This window comes from Sinohyriopsis cumingii, chromosome 8 (assembly GCF_028554795.1).
Source record: "Sinohyriopsis cumingii isolate HCF-2022 chromosome 8, ASM2855479v2, whole genome shotgun sequence".
Taxonomy (NCBI): domain Eukaryota; kingdom Metazoa; phylum Mollusca; class Bivalvia; order Unionida; family Unionidae; genus Sinohyriopsis; species Sinohyriopsis cumingii.
The window spans coordinates 106,550,401-106,575,228 of record NC_142968.1 but is presented as its reverse complement, the minus strand read 5'-3'; the positions used below and the strand labels follow the sequence as shown (position 1 = coordinate 106,575,228).

Here is a 24,828-nt window from a genome sequence, read left to right as displayed (position 1 = left end):
TAGGATTAAGTGCAGATAATACTAGTTTCTGCCATCAGTGATCTGATTTGTTTAAATATAATTATAGATAAGACATTAATTGCAGTATTTCTTTAAAACAACATCTATGTTTTAATAGGTAGCTACTAATATCTAACCTGGGCACAGAACTGTCCATCTTTATTTTGATGATTGTCATATTTATAGACTTTAAATTAGTCTTTTCTTCAAAAAGTGAGTAGATCTCTATTATTAAAAAACTTTTGTCTACTTGCTAAATGTGATAAACGTTGAAGATCACTAAGCAAGGCTAACAAAAATTCCACTTGTCTGCATGTATTTATGAGTGGTGGCTGAGGATGGAACTTTTCTAGATGTTTGTCTGACTGGATGGGTGACATTTTAAGCAGATTCTGTATCATGTATGATGTAGGGTGAGTAAAACTGATGTATGACAAGCCCTGCAGGGAAAAGTTGCCAACTGAAAGTTTTTCAAGCCCTGCTAAATACAGAACCTAACTCTGTAAAATTTGTCTGCACCTTCAGTTTGTCATTGTGACCTGTATTTCCTATTCATGGATTATGTTAGTTCTAGACTGGAATTGCCATAGATAGAGCATTAGTGTCCAGTGACTTCATTTTTAGTTAATAGTGGAGGTCTCAATTGCAAGAAAGGTGATGCCTACAGTACACATTTTGGCTGTATTTTTAGTGACATACAGTGTACACTTGGTTGGTTATAAGTCCAATTGCTGTTGTTGTTGTTGTTCTTGTAGGGTTTAATGCCATTTTTCAGCACGCGATAGGCTATACATGGCGGCCAGTATTAATGGTGGAGGAATAACCCGGGAAAAATCCCGGAAAGAACCACTGACCCATGAGAAGCTACTGGCAAGCTTTCTCACATACCCACATTAGCCGAATCGGAGACTCGAACCCACGCAGACAGAGGTGAGATGGCAGTGATCCGTAACGAAAAGCGCTTTAGACCACTCAGCCACTTGGGTCCCCAGTCCAGTTGCAGTCTGTACAGATTCATTTCTGCCATTGCATAATATGCTGGCAGTTCAGTGTCGTTGTTAGGGGTAATAAGTAGAACAAACAGCATTGACCCATGTGCACTATGCTACGGCAGATCAGTATCTTTGTTGTTTGCAGTTTGCCACGACTTTTAAGCAAGAAAATACTGTAATTTACCAGCTGAAGATAACCCATGCATATAGAAGTGTAACTAACTGTAATACCAAAGTCATAAGACTTGAAAGTGCAATTGAAATATCAAAGTTTCATTTTAATTCTAGCACTTATAATTATCTGTGGGCCCTGGGTTACTGAGTGTTCTGATGTGCTTGCCTTTACAGATCAGTGACATATCACCTTTGTCTGCGTGGGTTCGAGTTTTATCTTGGCTGATATAGGGTCCTTTGAGCTATTGGTTCATTGGCCACCATTTGTAACTATTATGCTCTAAAAAATTAAACCCACAAAAAATGTAATTATATCCATCAAAGAATTAAAACCTAATGTATGTACTCATATTTAACTGCATAAGCTTAGACACGTGTCACATTATGCAAGTTGCAGATGTAAGTCTGTAGTTTTGACATATACACACGTATATTTTATTTGTGAATTTTCAAATTTTTAGGGACTACACCAATTTTAGCAGCTGTGTGGAAACAATAGTTAAAATTTCTTTGGTACATTATTAAATGACTGGAATGGAGTGGGGTTGTCTTGATGGTTTCACAGATGGATTATTGTTCATCAAGTCTATAAATTCGTGTTCTGATACCCCTTGAATGAAAGTGAAGCCATAGTATTGTTGGAAGTAGGGAATATTAAGGTAACTTGATGAAAATTCTTGCGTGTGGGATGGTACAGGTTTTAGGTGGAGCCCTTTCATAACAGAATGATGGATCAGATGAAAGTTGTTAATATGAAAAAAATTTAAACACAGTAAGGAAACATGAATAGTCTTTTGACTTTTGATTTAAATTGATACTCTGTTATACCTAGAATTTGTTCAAATCTGATCTCATTGTTTATGTTACCTGTGAAAATGTTACCTTTGACATAGTTAACATCATATTGCTAGATTAATAAAGCATATCACAATGACTATATTATGCAAATTGTATGTCAAGTAAGCTTGAGGTATATATAACCAGAAGGTAAAGGTACAGACATTTAATCAGTTGTAAGCATTCTCAGGTGAGAACTTGACTTATTCATACTATTCAATAATATATGGTTCTTGCTTTCCAGAAAATTATTGAATTGGTCACTTAGTTAATATGGCAAAGTACTTTTCTCTTGACTAATCAGTTCGTCTGTCTGTATGGATCTATTTTTCTCTATCTATATTTTTCATACCACAGTGGGTTATTGGTTGAAGCATTTGATTCATTACTAGAATTATGTTGCTTTGATTTTCATCTTTGGATCAGCAAAGATATAACATGATACAACCTTTAAAGTGTTGCTGTGCCCCACCCCATTTTACATATCTCAACTCTTTCATGCAAAACTCAGCTGAAAACTTTGAAACTTACCTTGGTGTTATGTCTGAAATACTATAATTTAATAATAACAAAAATAAGGAGTCAGTAAGTTGAGCTATTTCACGTAAAGCTGAGTATGATAAAAGTTGTAATGGACTGGTAAAATTGAAATTCTGTGAAAACTATAAAGTTCAGATCTCATGATATATGAAGCATATGGAACTAGTGAAAACTTTTTACTAAACCTTGAAAATATTGTGTAACTTTCCCTTCATTTTATTTAAATGTGAGAGTAAAAATGTCCTCTGATGACTATTAATGATACTAATTATAATGCATTTGCAGCATTTAATTAAAGTTGGCATCCATAGTATATCTACCAATCATGCTACAGACACCTGTCACCAAGCAGGTATGGAGCTGTTCATCAAAGTTTCCTGTGGGCAATTCTGTCGTGTTGGCTGAATGAGTCATGGGCAAAGGCACATGCCATTAATACCTTTTCTCCATGTTTCCCACTTTTTCCATTTTTGTCTCATAAAGGTACTGACTTGGTTGCCCTTCAAGGTCAAGCCACAAGTTAAATAGCTGTTTTGGTCTTGAACAATACAAAAAACCACGTGTCCTTTACCACTAAATGGCAAATAACCATCTTAATAGCTTTCCACTGATCTATTAGTGTCGTTTCATTCTCACCTGGGTTATTGTGTATTTGGAACACCTGTCAGTTAATCACTCTAAGAATGATTTGTAAGAAATGTGCTCAGTGAAATGGAATAGGTTATGGCTTTGATAAAAGGGATTGTTTGAATTATAAGCATGGGGGTATTGGACAAGGAAATTTGTATACTCACAACTCCAGACAAGCAGAATGTTTGCCTATTTTACAAAAATCAACTAAAAATGTATGAAGTTGCTAAATGAACTCGTTATGCAAAATTTGATTTTAATTTTTTTCTCTAATGTTGTTAGTGTGTTGCTCATTGTTGCTGCAGTTAGCATGGTTCATGTTTTAATTAACATTATTCATGTTTTAATTAGCATTATTCATGTTTTAATTAGCATGGTTCATGTTTTAATTAACATTATTCATGTTTTAATTAGCATGGTTCATGTTTTAATTAGCATGGTGCATGTTTTAATTAAAATAGTTCATGTTTTAATTAGCACAGTTCTTGTTTTAATTAGCATGATGTGTTTTAATTAGCATGGTTCATGTTTTAATTAGCATTTTTCATGTTTTAATTAACACAGTTCATGTTTTAATTAGGATGGTTCATGTTTTAATTATATGGTTCATGTTTTCATTAGCATGATTCATGTTTTAATTAGCATGGTTCATGTTTTAATTAATATGGTTCATGTTTTAATTAGCATGGTTCATGTTTTAATATGGTTCATGTTTTAATTAGCATGGTTCATGTTTTAATTAGCATTTTTAATGTTTTAATTAACATGGTTCATGTTTTAATTAACATGGTTTATGATTTAATTAGCATGGTTCATGTTTTAATTAGCATGGTTCATGTTTTAATTAATATGGTTCATGTTTTAATTAGCATGGTTCATGTTTTAATTAGCATGGTTCATGTTTTAATTAATATGGTTCATGTTTTAATTAGAATGATTCATGTTTTAATTAATATGGTTCATGATTTAATTAGCATGGTTCATGTTTTAATTAGCATGGTTCGTGTTTTATTGTGGTGCATACTAAATAACTATAATTTGTGCTATTGGGTCAAGTCCTGGATGAAATCATTCACATAATCATCATTTGAAATGATTGTAGACAATGTCTCTAAGAACCCTCACTGAAAATGATCCATGCAATCAATGGCATCCCAGTTTAGTCTTGATCACTAAGCCATTTTACACAGTCTGAATGGTATAATTTACATCTAATTAAGACATTGATGATGCCCAATTTGAGTTTTACCCCAGTGAATTTTAAAAAATGCAGTTATTTGCAAACCAGGGTGTAAAATACCTGACTGGACAAATTTTTTATTTAGAGCTTTTGTATATTATTTCAAAATTAAGTTTTGCTAACTCTGATTTAAAACTAATTATCAATAACAATTTTGTGATGTGTTCAGTTTTTGACAATGATTATTGAACGTTTCAGTTCTTTGTTATTGTTCATACAACATAATATCTCTTTCAGTCTCTGTGTATGCCCATTGTATTATAGTAGAGTCCATTTTATTACAGTAGAGTCCATTCTTGCTGAGTGTTTATTCTTTATGTGAACAAAATTCTTTTAATCAATTTAGTTTATAGGTTTTTTTTGATGGTCAGAAAATTTTGTTGTTCATTTCAAACAGAATGTGTTTATAGAACAAAATGTTGAACCTTTTACATATTCCATTTTATATTTATATTTATCTTTTATTTTATATACATTTTAAAAAATGTTAATTGTGTTGCCTTTTTTCTTTCGTCTTGCAGGAATGTGGGTTTACTTTTTATTGGAAGGGTTTCTCTTCAAAGAGAATTTAGCAATTTGTTTACCTTTACATTGTTAACATAACTCTTATTTTATGCATGATAACCATTATTGTGCTGATATGCATGTCTGGAAACATACATAATTGTACATGTATGTACAAAATTTTATTTTTTATTTTTCCAGGCTAAAACACTAATCTAATACAAGATGTAATCAAAGTTTTCAAAATGTCTGCTGGAGTCATGTAGCCCAAGGCCATTGAAGCTCCATGGCTCTCAGCTTTATAGTTCCTCTATTCCATTTTGATAATGTTATAAACTTATTAGCCTGGTAAAATTATCGGGGAAGTTTTTGCAGTGGGAGTCATATTCTATATGAGAAACGTTTATGCTACAGCCACATAAATATGCATATATCCCATTGTGTGTCAGGTGAATATTAACTAACATGACAGATGTAAAACAGAGTTATCTTGTTGTCTACCAGGAGACCCAGGTTTAAAAGCTGTACCAGGAAATTTGTGAATGAAACAATATGGACCTTCTGATTGGCTGGTTGTTGATTATTTATCATTAGGGCCACTAGCTGACATATATTTATCTCCTTCAAACAACAGAGGCTCCAGTTTGCATGAGGGGTACTCCTGGGATAAAAGATAACAGGTTCCCAATTTTAACTTTTATTGTGGAGACGCCAAGGCTGGATAAATCTGAAAATGTTCTACTTGATCGTAATTGAGATTTGTATTATCTGGAGTTTGCTTGCAATTTTAAACTTTAATTTTTTTTATATTGTATATTTTGAAATAGTTTAGCAAGCAGTGGTAAATTTCACCTGCCAAGATAAAATTTAGAACTTGGCTCTAAATGCTGGACCAGGGATTTTATTGGCCTCTATGGTTTTAAAATTAGGGTAGGCTGGTTGGTTTTATTTATTTTTGTTGTTTTTTTTTTAAACATTATATATATTTTTAGGTTTTCTCTTTGGTAATTGGTTATTTTTTTCTTTTTACCATGGGGGAGAAAGCACTAGGGTTGTTAATGAGTAACAAGGTTGGTCAGCCAACTGGAAACATTTTTTTGTTTGGCCTAAGTAGGTTTCCTATATGTAAATTACCAGTTTTACTTTTAACTCAGTCAGTATTCATGAAAATTATTAAACCATGATTTTGAAATTCATCTTTTACTTTGCAGTTTGTAAAATGTTTTTAGTCCCTAGATACAAAATGGTGGTGGTGGTGATGGTATTTATATTGCTTTGTCTGTCTATCCAGAATAATTTTCTTCTGAAGGAGCACAACTTTTAAACTAATCAAGGTATTTCTGTATTAAAAAATGTACTCTTTGAGCTTGTTGTGTAATGGTGCCTTTTCATATTTGCATTTTCCATGCTCATAATTTTTTTTGATGTTACTATGGAAACAAAGTGTGGCATAAATATAGTTTTAATGGTGCAAAACTGTAGGTTGGTATCGTAAAACTGTCAGTTAGTATCAGACAAATGTAGGTTAGTATCATAATTAGCATAGGATCAATTTGTTAGGAACTTTGAACTATATGGTATTTTCAAACAGGTTTTGTGGAGGTGGGTAATGTCATTTGTACATGGTTTTTGTTACATTCCATGTAATTGCTTTGTTACCAGAGATTTAGTTCGTTACATTTCTGTCAGAAAAAATCCACAACTTCATTTCTACATGATACATCATGGTTATATTTTCCTGTTCAAATATAGTAAAATATTTATCATATTCAACAAATTTTCATCTTAGATTGATTTTAACATTGCAAGACATGGACAAAAGAAGACATTTATCTTGGACAATCTATTTGTCTTATGTCATCAGCATGTGTCACCAACATCACAGTAACTATAAAGTTATATTCTACTGTTATCACTTGTATTGGAATATTTAAAATTGCAACACAGGTATTGATTAATTGAAATATATACCTCATTTTAATTAATTGATTATTAAATAAAGAAAAGATAACACTGTGGGAATCAAACTAGTTTAATTTGTGTTAATTCCAGGGGAATAAACAGCTGCATCCAAACAAAAAGGCAACCAGGAACATGTATACCTGTATTCACATATGCATAGCACCATGAACTTGGTAGTGTTATGCACTTGTTGTGTAGCATGACCCATTGCTGTATGGAGAAATACGGCACTGTTCCAAACATGCTGTATGGAGAAATACGGCACTGTTCCAAACATGCTGTATGGAGAAATACGGCACTGTTCCAAACATGCTGAATTAATGGGGGTACATTTATTATTAATATGCAATAAATTTGTTGACATGTCAGAGTGCATTATAAGCTTGGGGATTTATTGGCTGTTACTAAGGGGGTGATCTTAAAATACATTCACTATTATATAGTAGTAGTCTAGAGTACTGGTATATAGTAGTAGTCTAGAGTACTGGTATATAGTAGTAGTATAGAGTACTGGTATATAGTAGTAGTCTAGAGTACTGGTATATAGTAGTAGTCTAGAATACTGGTATATAGTAGTAGTCTATAGAGTCCTGGTATATAGTAGTAGTCTATAGAGTCCTGGTATATAGTAGTAGTCTATAGAGTCCTGGTATATAGTAGTAGTCTATAGAGTCCTGGTATATAGTAGTAGTCTAGAGTACTGGTATATAGTAGTAGTCTATAGAGTACTGGTATATAGTAGTAGTCTAGAGTACTGGTATATAGTAGTAGTCTATAGAGTCCTGGTATATAGTAGTAGTCTATAGAGTCCTGGTATATAGTAGTAGTCTACAGAGTACTGGTATATAGTAGTAGTCTATAGAGTCCTGGTATATAGTAGTAGTCTATAGAGTACTGGTATATAGTAGTAGTATAGAGTACTGGTATATAGTAGTGGTATAGACTACTGTTGTATAGTAGTGGTATGGAGTACTGTTATACAGTAGTGGTATATAGTACTGTTATATAGTAGTAGTATGGAGTTCTGGTATATAGTACCAGCATAGAATATTAGTATAAAGCGTTATCATAGAGTATATAGTACTAATATATAGTACATGTAGTAGTATAGAGTATTGATATATAGTACTAGTATAGACTAAATGAATACATGCTTTCCATCAAGATAGTAAATAGTAATTTTTAAATATTCAAATAATTCTTTCATAAAATAAAGATGTATTCAAAATACTGTAGGAATGAGTGAAACCTCACAATAATTAAATCCCATGGGTTTTCAGTGGGTTTTTGGTTTACTAAGGTTGATAAATTTTGCTTTTCATTTTTAGCATAGCCGGAAATTCTTCCCCACACCCCAACATAACGGGCCAATAAAAAAAATTTGTTTGATAGATATTTTAGGTCCCAAAGAACTTGGGTGGGTGCTGTGCCACAGACTAGAATGTAATGCAATCAGTGATGCCCTCCTAGTTTAAATATGTGTGTGTTGATTAGTGCCCACTGTAGGTTTCATTAAAATAATGGATTTAAATTAACTTTATCTGCTATGATTAGCACAATCAGTTGTAATATATGACAGTTTGCAATAATCTCCTGTGATTAGCACAACCAATTGTAATATATTACAAACAGTTTGCAATAATCTCCTATGATTAGCAGAACCAATTGTAATTTATTATAAACAGTTTGCAATAATCTCCTGTGATTAGCACAGCCACCTGTAATATATGACAGTTTGCAATAATCTCCTTTGATTAGCACAACCAATTGTAATATATATAACAGTTTGCAATAATCTGTGATTAGCACAACCAATTGTAATATATGACAGTTTGCAGTAATCTCCTGTGATTAGCACAACCAATTGTAATATATGACAAACAGTTTGCAATAATCTCCTGTGATTAGCACAACCAATTGTAATACATTATAAAGTTTGCAATAATCTACTGTGATTAGCACAACCAATTGTAATATATTATAAACAGTTTGCAATAATCTCCTGTGATTAGCACAACCAATTGTAATATATTATAAACAGTTTGCAGTAATCTCCTGTGATTAGCACAACCAATTGTAATATATGACAAACAGTTTGCAATAATCTCCTGTGATTAGCACAACCAGTTGTAATATATTATAAACAGTTTTCAATAATCTCCTGTGATTAGCACAACCAATTGTAATATATGACAGTTTGCAATAATCTCCTGTGATTAGCACAACCAACTGTAATATATTACAAACAGTTTGCAATAATCTCCTGTGATTAGCACAACCAATTGTAATATATTATAAACAGTTTGCAATAATCTCCTGTGATTAGTACAACCAGTTGTAATATATGACAAGTAGTTTGCAATAATCTCCTGTGATTAGCACAACCAATTGTAATATATTATAAAGTTTGCAATGATCTCCTGTGATTAGCACAACCAATTGTAATATATGACAGTTTGCAATAATCTCCTGTGATTAGCACAACCAACTGTATTATAAACAGTTTGCAATAATCTCCTGTGATTAGCACAAGCATCTCTAATATATTATAAACAGTTTGCAATAATCTCCTGTGATTAGCACAACCAATTGTAATATATTACAAACAGTTTGCAATAATCTCCTGTAATTAGCACAACCAACTGTAATATATTATAAACAGTTAGCAATAATCTAGTGTGATTAGCACAACCAACTGTAATATATTACAAACAGTTTGCAATAATCTCCTGTGATTAGTACAACCAGTTGTAATATATGACAAATAGTTTGCAATAATCTCCTGTGATTAGCACAACCAATTGTAATATATTATAAAGTTTGAAATAATCTCCTGTGATTAGCACAACCAATTGTAATATATGACGGTTTGCAATAATCTCCTGTGATTAGCACAACCAACTGTAATATATTATAAACAGTTTGCAATAATCTCCTGTGATTAGCACAACCATCTGTAATATATTATAAACAGTTTGCAATAATCTCCCGTGATTAGCACAACCAATTGTAATATATTACTAACAGTTTGCAATAATCTCCTGTAATTAGCACAACCAACTGTAATATATTATAAACAGTTTGCAATAATCTCCTGTGATTAGCACAACCAATTGTAATATATTACAAGCAGTTTGCAATAATCTCCTATGATTAGCACAACCAATTTAATATATTATAAACAGTTTGCAATAATCTCCTGTAATTAAAACAACCACTGGTAATATTACAAACAATTAGCTGAATCTCCTGTTGTTTTAAAATAGCCTGTTTTTTTTTGTACATGTCATTCATATCAGCTCAGCTGTTTATCATAGTTGTAACTATATTTTGTCAATTTGTCATAACCAAGCTAATTAAACACTCTATGACATGTACAAATTCAAATGGACATAATCTCATCCATTTTCAATCATCATTATGGACCGCTCCAGTGGTCTAGTGGTTAGAGTGTCCGCCTCGGATGCGGGAGGTTGTGGGTGTGATCCCTAGCTGAGTAATACCAAAGACTTGTAAAAAGGTACTAACAGCTGCCTCGCTTGTCACTCAGCATTAAGAGGTTAGTGTTAGAACTGGTCTGCCTGGTGTCAGGATAATGTGATTGGGTGAGACATTATGCTACATGTCTGCAGCATGATGCCCCAGTGCTAGACACAACTATAAACTGCCACACTGCAGACATCGTAGCGATATGACTAAAAAATTGTTAAAGCTACATTAAAAATCCAAATCACACACACACACTCAATCATCATATTTAAAATTTCAGTATATACTTGGCATTTATACTATATTATTTCACATTCATGGAATTGTCAAACAAAACAAATCTGCAAGATGTGGTTGCTAAAGACTATTCGTGGTTATTGCTGCTCTGGCGATAGCAGGCATGGTTATCTCTGCTTTGGTAATAGTATGTGTGGTTTATCTCTGCTCTGCCAATACTAGGCATGGTTATCTCTGCTCTGGTAATAGTATGTGTGGTTTATCTCTGCTCTGGCAATAGTAGGCAGTTATCTCTGCTCTGGCAATAGTAGGCATGGTTATCTCTGCTCTGGTAATAGTATGTGTGGTTTATCTCTGCTCTGACAATAGTAGGCATGGTTGTCTCTGCTCTGGTAATAGTATGTGTGGTTTATCTCTGCTCAAGCAATAGTAGGCATGATTATCTCTGCTCTGGCAATAGTAGGCATGGTTATTTCTGCCCTGGCAATAGTAGGTTCAGTTATCTCTATGCTGGCATTAGTAGGTATGGTTATCTCTGCTCTGGTGATAGTAGGCATGGTTATCTCTGCTCTGGCAATAGATGGCATGGTTATCTCTGCCCTGGCAATAGTAGGCATGGTTATGTCTGCTCTGGCAATAATATGCATGGTTATCTCTGCTCTGGTAATAGTATGTTTGGTTTATCTCTGCTCTGGCAGTAGTAGGCATGGTTATCTCTGCCCTGGCAATAGTAGGCTTGGTTATCTCTGCTCTGGCCTGTCTGGGTGTGTTCGAATCCAAGGCTCAGCTAGTGTGGGTACGTGGGAAAGCCTGCCAGTAGCTTCTTGTGGGTCGGTGGTTCTTCCCTGGGTTTTCCAGGGTTCTTCCTCCACCAGTTATACTGGCCGCCATGTATAGCCTATCTTGTGCTGAAAAATGGCGTTAAACCCTAGAACAACAACAACAACAATAAATCTCTGCTCTGGCAATAGTAGGCATGGTTACCTGTGCTCTTTCAATAGTATGTGTGGTTTATCTCTGCTCTAGCATTAGTAGGCGTGGTTATATCTGTTCTGGCAATAGTAGGCATGGTTATCTCTGTTCTGGCAATAGGTTGATTGTAACTAAGTTAGGTCACACAATCTTGATCATGGTCTTTTGGTGCATTATTCAGTGACAGGCAGGTTGTATTTCTGGGACATACCATTGCAGGCTTCATGCATATTTAAAGGAAAAAGTTTGCTGAAAAATTTAACAAATGCAATAAAATTGTGCATCGTTTAATTCCTCTAGTATGTAGAAAAATGCCCCCTTTCAATAAAATGAAGGGCGGATATCCCACTAAATATTTTGTTCTGGAATAGAACATGGGCAGGTCTGTCTCCATGCAAGAGCAGCCATAACTTATTCCTGGAGCATTAGACTCATACTCCATACAATACTTGAATCTCAATAGATGTGTAATGATACAGTGAAACATCTCGAGGATATAACTTTTTCTGTGCATATGTTACCATGTATCGTATTGTCGTCAGCATTAGAACTGTAATACGCACAAGATAAATTGAGGACTGGGACTCTTAATTATTATATAAGCTTATTAATTCACTGACTTTTAAAACTAGTCAAAATTGCTAATTTAATTGACAAGTCATGCTTTATTTCACTTTGTATCAAATTTATTTTTAAATTTGGCCATATGGCAGCTAGTTTTGGTAATGAAATGCACCGTGGAATTAACTGTAATTACAAAGAAATGCTCATTGTAATCTATTTATATTATTGTATCAAAACCTATGTACACGTCATAATGCGACATCATTGTTGATACACACCTCTCAACCATACCTTTACCATACAGGTTATGTCTAATTCATTCTGATCTCTTGCATGACTTTGAGAGAGATCTGCCACACAAAGATTTGGTAAAGCAGAAACTCCCCAAAAGTTTAAAAAGTTAATACATGATAAGCAGTGGCTTAGATAAAAAATCTTGTCCTACTAAACTGGATCTTAATCATGACACAAAGCTTGTAAAGCAAGACTGAGTCTTAATTGTAACACAAAACTTGTACAGCAAAACTGAGTCTTTATCATAACACTATACATGTATTGCAAAAAAATTGTACAGCCAGACTGAGTCTTAATTATAACAAAACTTGCACAGCAAGACCGAGTCGTAACTCAAACTTTTTACTGCAACACTGTCTTTATCATAACACAATACATGTACTGCACAAAAATTGTACTATAAGATTGAGTCTTAATCATAACAAAACTTGTACTACACAAAACTTGTACTTCAAGACTGAGTTTTCATCATAATAAAACTTGTACTACACAAAATTTGTACTACAAGACTGAGTCTTAATCATAACAGAACTTGTACTACACGACTGAGTTTTCATCATAATAAAATTTGTACTACAAGACTGAGTCTTAATCATAACACAAAACTTGTACAGAAAGACAGAGTCTTCATTGTAACACAAAACTTGCACCGCAAAACTGAGTGTTTATCATAACACAAGACATGTACTACACAAAACCTTTTACAGCAAGATAGTCTTAATCATAACACAAAACTTGTACCACACAAAACTTGTACTACAAGACTGAGTCTTAATCATAACACAAAACTTGTACAGAAAGACGGAGTCTTCATTGTAACACAAAACTTGCACCGCAAAACTGAGTGTTTATCATAACACAAGACATGTACTACACAAAACCTTTTACAGCAAGATAGTCTTAATCATAACACAAAACTTGTACCACACAAAACTTGTACTACAAGACTGAGTCTTAATCATAACACAAAACTTGTACAGAAAGACTGAGACTTCATTGTAACACAAAACTTGCACCACAAAACTGAGTGTTTATCATAACACAAGACATGTACTACACAAAACCTTTTACAGCAAGATAGTCTTAATCATAACACAAGACTTGTACCACACAAAATTTGTACCACATGACCAAGTCTTAATCATAAAGATGTTAATCATACCTCATTCCTGCACAAAGGATCCCAAGGGTATGGGACATTGTGTCCCCCACCTTTCAGATTTTGGAGACACACAACATGTTAAAGGAAAACAAATTCTAGTACATACTGTACTAGAAATGCTAAAAAAAAGAGATAAAGAGATAAAATCTTGATTGCTAAAACGGTTTTGCAACCTTGACTTTGTCGTATGTCCAGAAGTGTAAATTATCATGCCATAACTTTGTATGCACAGAAGTGTATTATCATGCCTTAACTTTGTAAGCACAGAAGTGTATAATCATGCCTTAACTTTGTTGTATGCACAGAAGTGTATTATCATGCCTTAACTTTGTATGCACAGAAGTGTATTATCATACCTTAACTTTGTTGTATGCATAGAAGTGTATTATCATGCCTTAACTTTGTATGCACAGAAGTGTATTATCATACCTTACCTTTGTTGTATGCACAGAAGTGTATTAGCATACTTTCCTTGGACACCTGCATTACTGCAATAAACATTTTATCATGTGCCAAATCTTAAACACAAATATGAATATCTGAACAGTCCTGAAATGAGCTGTACCATTCTGGATCTTGATCTCATTAAATTTTTGTGTTAAAACGATATCTGCCAGCAGTTTTTCGTAATTACTTCACATTTCAAATGAATAAATCAATTAAATGACAGATTGTGTATTTGCATAAATATAGTCTCTTGTCATTAATTCAGTCTCATTACAGCAGGTGTAACCTTAATCTAAAAAATACACTAATGGCCATCAAACACATTCAATTGCAACTCAGCTTACCACCACAAAAATTTAATGTTTTCATTGCCAGATCACTGTTTTCAAATGAATATTCATTGCCATCTTATAGTTTTAATACTTGAGCCAGTGTTAGTGCCAACATAAATGTGGATGGACGTCTACTAAAGAAACGTTGCATGCATACTTAGCAATTTGTTCTGACAAAAAAAAACATGCTCAGCGGGTGCGCAGGGTCAAGATTATGGGGACATATGACATAAAACAGGGGAGAATCTGTGATCCTGTGCTCAGTGTTCAACACTGCATACCTTTTAGAATGTGTGAAATGGCTGAATGTCTAAGACTTGATTGTGGTGTGATTTTTTTATATTTGTAATTTGAAGATATTAATGTATTTTAATGCTGTTGCGTACAAATTGCGTACAGTATGCAAATAAGCTTTTGATCTTGAACTCAAATGGATTTTGTTATGAATATTAAGTATTACATATGTATCTTGAAAAACAGAAACTGTGAAATTTAATCGTTATATATATCGTTGGTGGTAAAGAAACAACAACGATAAAATGCAGTCAGCCATCTAGTCGAGTGAAGGAATAGGGGGATCTCTGGTTTGTCCAGTTTGACTATAGTAATGGAATTATGGATTTCAAACGTAGGCAGATCCTTCGATATATTTCATTTCATCCCTACATTCTGTGGTATATTCAGAGCATCTGTTTACTAAAATACAACATATCACTTTTGTAATCCTCTGTGACTTTGTGGAGACAGTACATTATTTGGGTTTTTTGTTTACCTGTTTGGACTGGTTACCTTTACTTTGACATTGAAAAATGAGACACATTAGTAGTGTATGGCAGGACAACAATTTGCCTTGCACAGCCATCATCTCCAAGTCTACTTTGAGCAGATTCTGTCAGATATATAACCATAGCACACTTCCCAAGAATAAATGTTTTGGACAAATATAATTTTTTTTTTTTTTTTTTTGCAAATTCTCCCAAGAAACTCCAGTTTGTATGACAGGCATGAGAAGATGAATTGCCATTTATTTTGTTGACCATAGATGGCAAATCTTGTGTATTTTATGATACCAATATAAGTTGTTTATTGTCCTTACACATGACAGCTATATACCATGTAAAACAAATGTGATGGGGCCCGGGTGGCCGAATGGTCTAAGGTCTTCCAGTTTTATTGACTAACCTATAGTTTTGTATTCATATGGCCTGTTATATTGATGTTTGTGTTAGGATACTGTACCTTAGTCATAATGAATCTATTTTAAAAAAATTTTGTTTTTGGGGTTTAATTTTGCACCAAAACATTATAATGTCAAAGAGCCTGAAAGTCATCCACATTGCTGTGTCATTGATACTGGTGGTACCAGTAGGTTCATTAAAGCATCACAAAACTTCAAGTCCATATAAAGTCATCTATAATACACGTATTTGGCTCTGGTGTGCAGAAAACAATCAGGTTGTTTAGTTTTGCTAATTTACAATAAAAAAGTGTACAGCTGGGTAACTTGATATCATTCTGAAAAATTCTTGTATATGAGTGATGGAATATAATAAATATAATAAAAAAAACAGGAGCACACTTACATGAGTATATCAGGCAATCCATCTAGTTTCTGAAGCATTTTAATTTGACAAATTGTAGGTATATATGCATTAGGGGGGAATTGGGTAAATCTGTGGACCATTAACAGCATCTGACAATGATTATAAACCTGCTCAGTGCTTATTTTTCTAAAGGCAATGTGAGGTCTTTGGATTAACCCCCTCACTACCAGTGATTACAGTATTTCTCCCATTATAAGACCAGGGACCATGCCTTGTTAACTCGATGACAAGGGAAATGTGGGACTATTACATTTATGCAATACTTTGAATAAACCCATTCACTGCTAGTAATTACAGTATTTCTCCCAGAATAAGACCAGGGAGCCTGTCTTGTAAAGAGAATGAAATGTGGGATGTGAACCAGATATTGGACAAGTCTGTATAATTGAATTCAAAATTATTTTTTGGAAATGCATGTTCCATAGCAACATTCAAACATACATGTTTATAAAGATGTGAAGTGTGTATTGCGTATAATATAAAGAAAATCACACAGACCAGTGAAGTTTTTTTTAAAAATAGGAACATGTGTTGTATGTCATGTTTATGACATGCTTATGCAAATCATGTAGAATAATTAGTGTTTAAGTTATGATGATATATTTTCTAAATAGATACATTCTTTTAATATCTACAAATATTCCAATTCAAGTAATTCAACTAAATATCTCCTCATTGTTTACAACCTTTTTCTCTATAGGTTGATACATAACATTTCGGTGCAGTGTGAGTTTGAAGTTGAGAAGAAATTTTTTTAATTAAAATTTTATCTTGTACATGGAGCTCAGCAAGGTTGAATAGTGAAGATTAAAAAATTTACCATGGAGTCCATGGTATTTTGGAATTCGATACGTCAGCAAAATTTGACCTGTGTAGGACAAAAATGACATGACAGAATTGTTGTGCCCTAGGAGGAACTGGATTTTTGTACCTTACATTATCAATAATCAGACAATGAGAACTTGTGTGGTTTGTTATGAAATGCTGTTTTTAAGATAAAGGTTGTCCTAAATGTGGTAAAAATTCAACTGGGGTTATGATCAAGCTTTAGTTTTCATTGCAGAAATATGCTAATTGGCACAAAAAGAGAAGTAAACAAGAAATGTGTATTCTAATGTTATGTCGCACTAAAAAGGAAGGTTTTAATGTAATTTATATATGTGATCATAATGAAGATGGGTTTAGTTTGACTGACGGTTGTTGTTGATCTTAGTGGCATTTTGACAGCTTATCTGATGGGCATTTAAGAAGGCACTATTCCAAATATTTTAGAATATATTTAACACCTACTTTCTTTTCATTCTGATAGGCAGTATTAAAACTGCTTGTTTAGCATTGTTGAAACATAGTCTGTCCAACTTTCTTTTCTTTTTCTTTGGACCTGCTGCGGCATGAATATTGGACTTTTAATTCATGGATAATTACCTGGTTTGATATCCAACCCAGGATATTCATGGTCACCTGCCGCCTTCTGTTATTCAGAAAGACTCTTAATTTAAGTTTCATTGTCATGATATAGTCAGTAATGTGCTTGAAGTGTAAATACCAACAGCTAGTAGATTCCAATGGACCAGTTTTTCTTCAGGGGTTTTTCCTTGGTCCTGCACCAGACTTAAAACCACAAAACCACATTTGAAAAGGCAACTTTGCTTTGGCAAATTGATGATGTATGGCCCTTTGCTATACAGTTTTGCTCCCATCTCATGGAAGTAAAAATTGAGGTCTGTGACCATCCAGGGATCACATCTTTGCTATTTACAAAACAGATCTTGGTCAATCCATTTGCAGAAATGGTCATGGTAGTCCAGATAGATTGCAGTTTCACTTTGGTTTAGAGATTTCCATTGAAGAAAATGCAGAAGTTTTCCAAGTTCTTAAATGAACTTACATCCAAGGCATGTTTTTGCCTTGCAGAAATAGCTAAGGTGGTCAGAATGCTTGTATAAATTTAAACGTCCTTAATGTTGTATTGTCTTCTAGTGAGGTTATGTATTAACAAGATACACTTTTCTTGTGTCAGAGTTGATGAGCTCTGAAAATGAGAATAAATGTACACCTTTCAGAAAGAATTGTAGTGCATGTGTTTGATACAGATACGTGTCCTTTCAGTTTGGAATGCATATAGAAAAAACTGTTTTTTCAACCATAAGTACTAACAAGTAGGGAATGCGGGGTCCATTCTATCGTGTACACATTTGTGAAATTCAAACAAATTTGTGCAGGAAAAATCAACAAAATATATGATTTTTTTACACATTTTATTAAAACTCTAAATTTACTTCATTAAATAATCACTTTAAAAAAATGGAGGGTGAAATTTCCCTTTTAAATTTTCAATTCTGGAATAGACCCTGTGAAACTAGGAATCCAGACTTTGTCTGAAAGTGGTGCTTTAAATGAAAACTTGAATTCATTGATGGCAGCAGAATTTAACTTTGTTATATCTTTCTATATATACAGTACTTTTGATGGCTTGTTACATCATGCTGTATTTACCATTGATGGCTTGTTATATTATTCTGTATATACCATTGATGGCTTGTTATATCATTCTGTACATACTATTGATGGCATGTTATATCTTTCTGTGTATACTATTGATGGCTTGTTACATCATTCAGTATATACTATTGATGACTTGTTACATCATTCTGTACATACTATTGATGGCTTGTTATATCTTTCTGTGTATACTATTGATGACTTGTTATATCTTTCTGTGTATACTATTGATGGCTTGTTACATCATTCTGTATATACTATTGATGGCTTGTTATATTATTCTGTATATACCATTGATGGCTTGTTATATCATTCTGTACATACTATTGATGGCTTGTTACATCATTCTGTATATACTATTGATGACTTGTTACATCATTCTGTATATACTTTTGATGGCTTGTTACATCATTCTGTACATACTATAGATGGCTTGTTATATCTTTTTGTGTATACTATTGATGACTTGTTATATCTTTCTGTGTATACTATTGATGACTTGTTATATCTTTCTGTATATACTATTGATGGCTGGTATTGAACCTATGATGCTTGGATTATTCTGCAGACACTCTGAGGCTTGATACATTTGAGTACATGTACATGTGTGCATACCAAGTGCTGTATTATCATGATGATAGTCTCATGTTTGATCCCAGTGAGGCTACAAATTAGACCTGGAAAAAATTCCCTTAATTGGGAGTCAGTTTCATTTGTGAGGATGCATTTTCTGTTTAACATGGTAAATGGGACTTAAGAAATGTGACTGGATTATGGAGTGGTCTTTATTTGGGAGTTTCACAATGGGACATTTAATGTGATTGCTATTATGGAGTGGTCTTTATTTGGGAGTTTCACAATGAAACATTTAATGTGATTGCGATTATGGGGTGGTCTTTATTTGGGAGTTTCACAATGGGACATTTAATGTGATTGGATTATGGAGTGGTCTTTATTTGGGAGTTTCACAATGGGACATTTAATGTGATTGCTATTATGGTGTGGTCTTTATTTGGGAGTTTCACAATGGGACATTTAATGTGATTGAATTATGGAGTGGTCTTTATTTGGGAGTTTCACAATGGGACATTTTAATGTAGTAATAATATTTTACCTAACATTATGATTTTAAAGACCTGCAACTTAAAAAAAAAACCCACTATGATGTAGCAACTTAAAATTGTTGAACCACTGCTGACTTGGGAAATGTGACATGGAGAATATTGTATGACATTCAAGATTCATATAATTTTTGATATTTTGTGCTGAAAATTTGATTGCTAATGTGTAAGTCAGGTCCAACAGCAAACTGCACAGACCCAGATCTGCTGTCACATAATGTGCCAGCAGATCTGGATCTGTTCAGTTTGATAGGAGTAATCAGTAGAACAAACAACATAGACCCTGATCTGCAGGTACATTATGCAACGGCAAATGAGGATCTTTGTTGTTGCAATTTGAATTGACTTATAAGCAAGTACGTACAGTAATTTTTCAAGCCCTGTCTTTATTCCGTTATTAAATCTATACCATATTCAGAACATTTTCTGCTCTATTTTTCAAATGGAGGAAGGGGGATTTTCCGCACCAACTGTCAATTCTGGTATAGACACTGGTGATGCCTAGACACTTGGTAATGCCCCTATGTCTCAACAAGAAGGAAAAAACCCAGACCTTGACTTGATAACAAAAGTTGCTGCTGATGAGGAGGATTACCATATATACTCGCTTATAAGTCAAGTCAAACTTTAAACAACAAAGATCCTGATCTGCTGTACATAATGTGCCTGCAGGTGTTCTTTAGATATGCAGGTGCATTATGTGATGGTAGGTATGGGTCTGTGCAGTTGCACTTGGATTCGACTTGCAAATGAGTCTATATACAGTAGGTCAGGGACCCTTTGGTGTTAAGCTTACATCTAGAAGGAGAGTAACTTGCCTGATGTTCACCAGACAAGATAGAGAAAGACATTTTTGACAGGTTCCTTTTTATTATGTGAAATTTTATCTTCACCTCTTTGGCATTTCAAAAGCAATAATTTTTGAATGTGAAGATCCCAGTGAGATTGTCAAATTCAATTACAGGCATTTCCTAACTATGTGCCTTGGGTAATTTTGATGTTTTAAACACAGATGTATTCAGGATATTGATATTGTTGGTCAGAATTGTGTAGACATATTTAAGGTGAATCTCAATTTTTATATGCTTGCAAGAAGGTGATTATATTAAGTTACAATAATGTCCTTACATATCGTAACAATTTTATTTCCAAACAGTTATTCACTTCTCCACCATCTGCAGTTAGCAAACATTGTGAATGGCTTGCACTTAAAGAAGGAAGGACCGTGGATTTGGGGGATTCAAAGAAAAAAAAATTGGTGTCTTTGCAGCAGCTTGAGTTCTGCACCATCTACAGTTACTAAACTATGTAGATGTTTGGACAAGGGGTAAGAAAAACCCTATGCCTGTACAAGCAGTTTCCACCTACTACCAGTAGTGTACTAACTGGGGGAGGGGGAGAGGGAAGGCTTGAGGTTGCCCTGAGCACCAGAGGTCTTGGGGTGCCAAAACAGGTGATCAGTATTTATTTAAAAAAACACCAAAATTGTGCATTTGTAAATTCATTACTCTTGAATCCTGACCTATCAGCAAATTACATAATGCACCCATGTAACAAGAATTTGCAAATTCATTTCTGCTGCCAGCATGTGCTTCATGGCCACACTGCTGCTCTATCCAACACCTCCACCCCCAACACCTCGCTAATTCTCTTTCACATCACAGCGATTGAGAGGGATCCAGACAATGATTAATAGTATTGCCTGAGCACAGATCAGTTCTATATTCAAATCTGTTAGACAACCACTAGTCAGACTTATGGGAAGGGGTATGGGGGCATTGTAGTTTTGTAAATAAGCAGTCCATTAATAAATTGATTTTGTTAAAATTTTTGGTTTATGTACATGCTTAACAGTAATATGTTTGAATTGAAATTAATGAGCCTGATGTGAAATGATAGACATGTATAAAATGCTGCTTGGTTGTCTTGTGTGAATGACAGAGTTTACATGCCAGGAAAAGCTACCAAATGGCATTAAATTGCAGGAAAATTGTTGGTGGCCAGGGGTCCAACCTGGGTCCCACAGGGGGAGCTCAAAGCTCTCCACCAAACCCTCTAGCTGGTGTGACGGAGCTAATGCCCTCCTCCCAAGAACCCTCCCTTGCACCATTAACCCTTAGTATGCCACTGTCATTTACAGTCAGCAGCCTTTGTGGATGGCTTGCTCTTGAGGTAAGGATGAAGTTATCAGTTTTAGGGTCCAAACGTCATGGTCACTGACTGAAAGAATAAAATCAATAAAATCAGTTTCTGCACAAACACATACCTGGACCGATTTTTTGTGGATGGCTTGCATTGCTGATATGAAAAGTACAAGTATTCATCTCCATATCATAAGCACACTGTACAAGTATTCATCTCAATATATAAGCACACTGTACAAGTATTCATCTCAATATAGGAAACACACAGTACAAGTATTCATCTTCATTATCATAAGCACACTGTACAAGTATTCATCTCAATATAGGAAGCACACAGTACAAGTATTCATCTCAATATAGGAAGTACACAGTACAAGTATTCATCTCCATTATCATAAGCACACTGTACAAGTATTCATCTCAATATAGGAAGCACACAGTACAATTATTCATCTCAATATAGGAAACACACAGTACAAGTATTCATCTCCATTATCATAAGCACACAGTACAAGTATGCGTCTCAATATAGGAAAGACACAGTACAAGCATTCATCTCAATATAGGAAGCACACAGTACAAGTATTCATCTCCATATCATAAGCACACAGTACAAGTATTCATCTCAATATAGGAAGCACACAGTACAAGTATTCATCTCCATATCATAAGCACACTGTACATGTATTCATCTCTATTATAAGCACACAGTACAAGTATTCCTCCATAAAGGAAGCACACAGTACAAGTATTCCTCCATAAAGGAAGCACACAGTGCAAGTATTCCTTCATATTGTAAGCACACGGTACAAGTATTCCTTCATATTGTAAGCAAACAGTACAAGTATTCCTCCATAAAGGAAGCAAACAGTACAAGTATTCATCTCCATATTGGATGAACTTGTTACCATTCAGGAAACCATAGTTGTGATCTGATTTTGATCAAATTTGGAATATTTGCTTCTGTCATCAGGATCTTGGTGTGTAGAGTGAGATTGATGATATTAATGAGATGATCTTTCATCTGATGCACTGGGCTTCTTACATCTCTTGAAGTCATGTTTTTGATATTTTTGGTTTATTATCAGCAGCATCTTGGATGACTTTGATTGCAAGCAATTAACCATACATATTAATTATGCCTTCATTTTTAATTTTTTTTATATGGATATAATAAAATAGGTTAGATCACCATAATATAAAATTTAGAAGATAGTTTATATAGTACATGTTCTTGTGGTACTGTGTAGGCTTGCTTAGTTAAATGGTTATGGAAGGCAGCTGAGCAATATCAGGTCCACTTTGGTCTCTTGTTTTACTACCTTTAGCTAGTAATTCATTTTCAGAATTGCAGTGATGAGCTAATAAACTTTGTAAATACATATTTGACATTATACTTGCACCTACCTTGACAAGCCCAGTGTCCTCATTTTCTTAAAAAGTCACAAATTAATATCCTTTCCTTTTGCTGACAATGTTTTGATCCCAGCATGCATCTCTGCATGAAAGTGGCTACTAAAAACAACCTAGAACATCATGATTTTCTTGGTACATACCACTTTGCATGCCTAGTGTCTCATTATCACTCTAAGTTTTGGGCCTATTTATTTATTCACCTTGACAGCATAAGTATTCTTCCCCACATTAAGTACACAAGTATCTCCACATATCGTAAGCACACAGTACAAGTATTCCTCTACATATTGTTAACACACATTACAATTATTCCTTGAGATCGTAAGCACACAGTAAACATATTTCTCCATATTGTAAGCACACAGTACAAGTATTCCTCTCCATTATGTAATCACATAGTACAAATATTCCTCCAGACAATAAGTATATACTAGAAGTGTTTCTCCATTCTGTAAACACACTGTACAATTATTCCTCTCTGTATTGTAAGCACACAATACAAATATTTATTTGCATATTGTAAGCACACAGTACAAGTATTCCTCTTCATATTGTAAGCACACAGTACAAAGTATTCCTCTCAATATAGGAAGCACACAGTACAAGTATTCGTCTCAATATAGGAAACACACAGTACAAGTATTCATCACAATATAGGAAGCACACAGTACAAGTATTCATCTCCATATCATAAGCACACAGTACAAGTATTCATCTCAATATTATAAGCACACAGTACAAGTATTCCTTGGCCCCGAGTGTCCGAGTGGTCTAAAGCGCTCACTGTTACGGATCACTGCCATCTCACCTCTGTCTGCGTGAGTTCGAGTCTCAGGCTCGGCTAACGTTGGTATGTGAGACAGCCTGCCAGTAGCTTCTCGTGGGTCGGTGGTTCTTCCCGGGATTTTCCAGGGTTCTTCCTCCACCAATTATACTGGCCACCATGTATAGCCTATCTTGTGCTGAAAAATGGCGTTAAACCCTACAACAACAAGTATTCCTCCATATAGGTAGTACACAGTACAAGTATTCATCTCCATACATGAAGCACACAGTACAAGTATTCATCTTCATATTGTAAGCACACAGTACAAGTATTCATCTCTATATAGTAAGCACACAGTACAAGTATTCCATCATATTGTAAGCACTGTACAAGTATTCACCTTGATATTGTAAGCACACAGTACAAGTATTCATCTCTATATAGGAAGCACAGAGTACAAGTAAACACACAGTACAAATACAGTAGAACCTGTCTTGAAAGACCACCCCTTTTACCAAAAACGTATGGTCTCTCAAGACAGGTGGTCTCTCAGAACAGTGGTCTTTCAAGAAAGGTTTTACTGTATTCATCTCTATATAGTAGGCACACAGAACAAGTATTCCTCTCCATATTTTAAGCACACATTACAAGTATTGCTGTCCATATTGTAGGCATACAGTACAAGTAATCATCCATATAGCAAGCACGCAGTACAAGTATTCCATCATATTGTAAGCACTGTACAAGTATTCACCTTGATATTGTAAGCACACAGTACAAGTATTCATCTCTATATAGGAAGCACAGAGTACAAGTATTCCATCATATTGTAAGCACTGTACAAGTATTCACCTTGATATTGTAAGCACACAGTACAAGTATTCATCTCTATATAGGAA

At 34.3% G+C, this 24,828-nt stretch overlaps 1 protein-coding gene across 3 annotated transcripts in view; it reads left to right on the top strand.

Moving 5' to 3' along the window:
• Positions 1 to 24,828, top strand: part of LOC149794319 (transforming protein p54/c-ets-1-like) — a 187,736-nt gene that overhangs the window by 69,571 nt on the left and 93,337 nt on the right. The window lies entirely within an intron of this gene.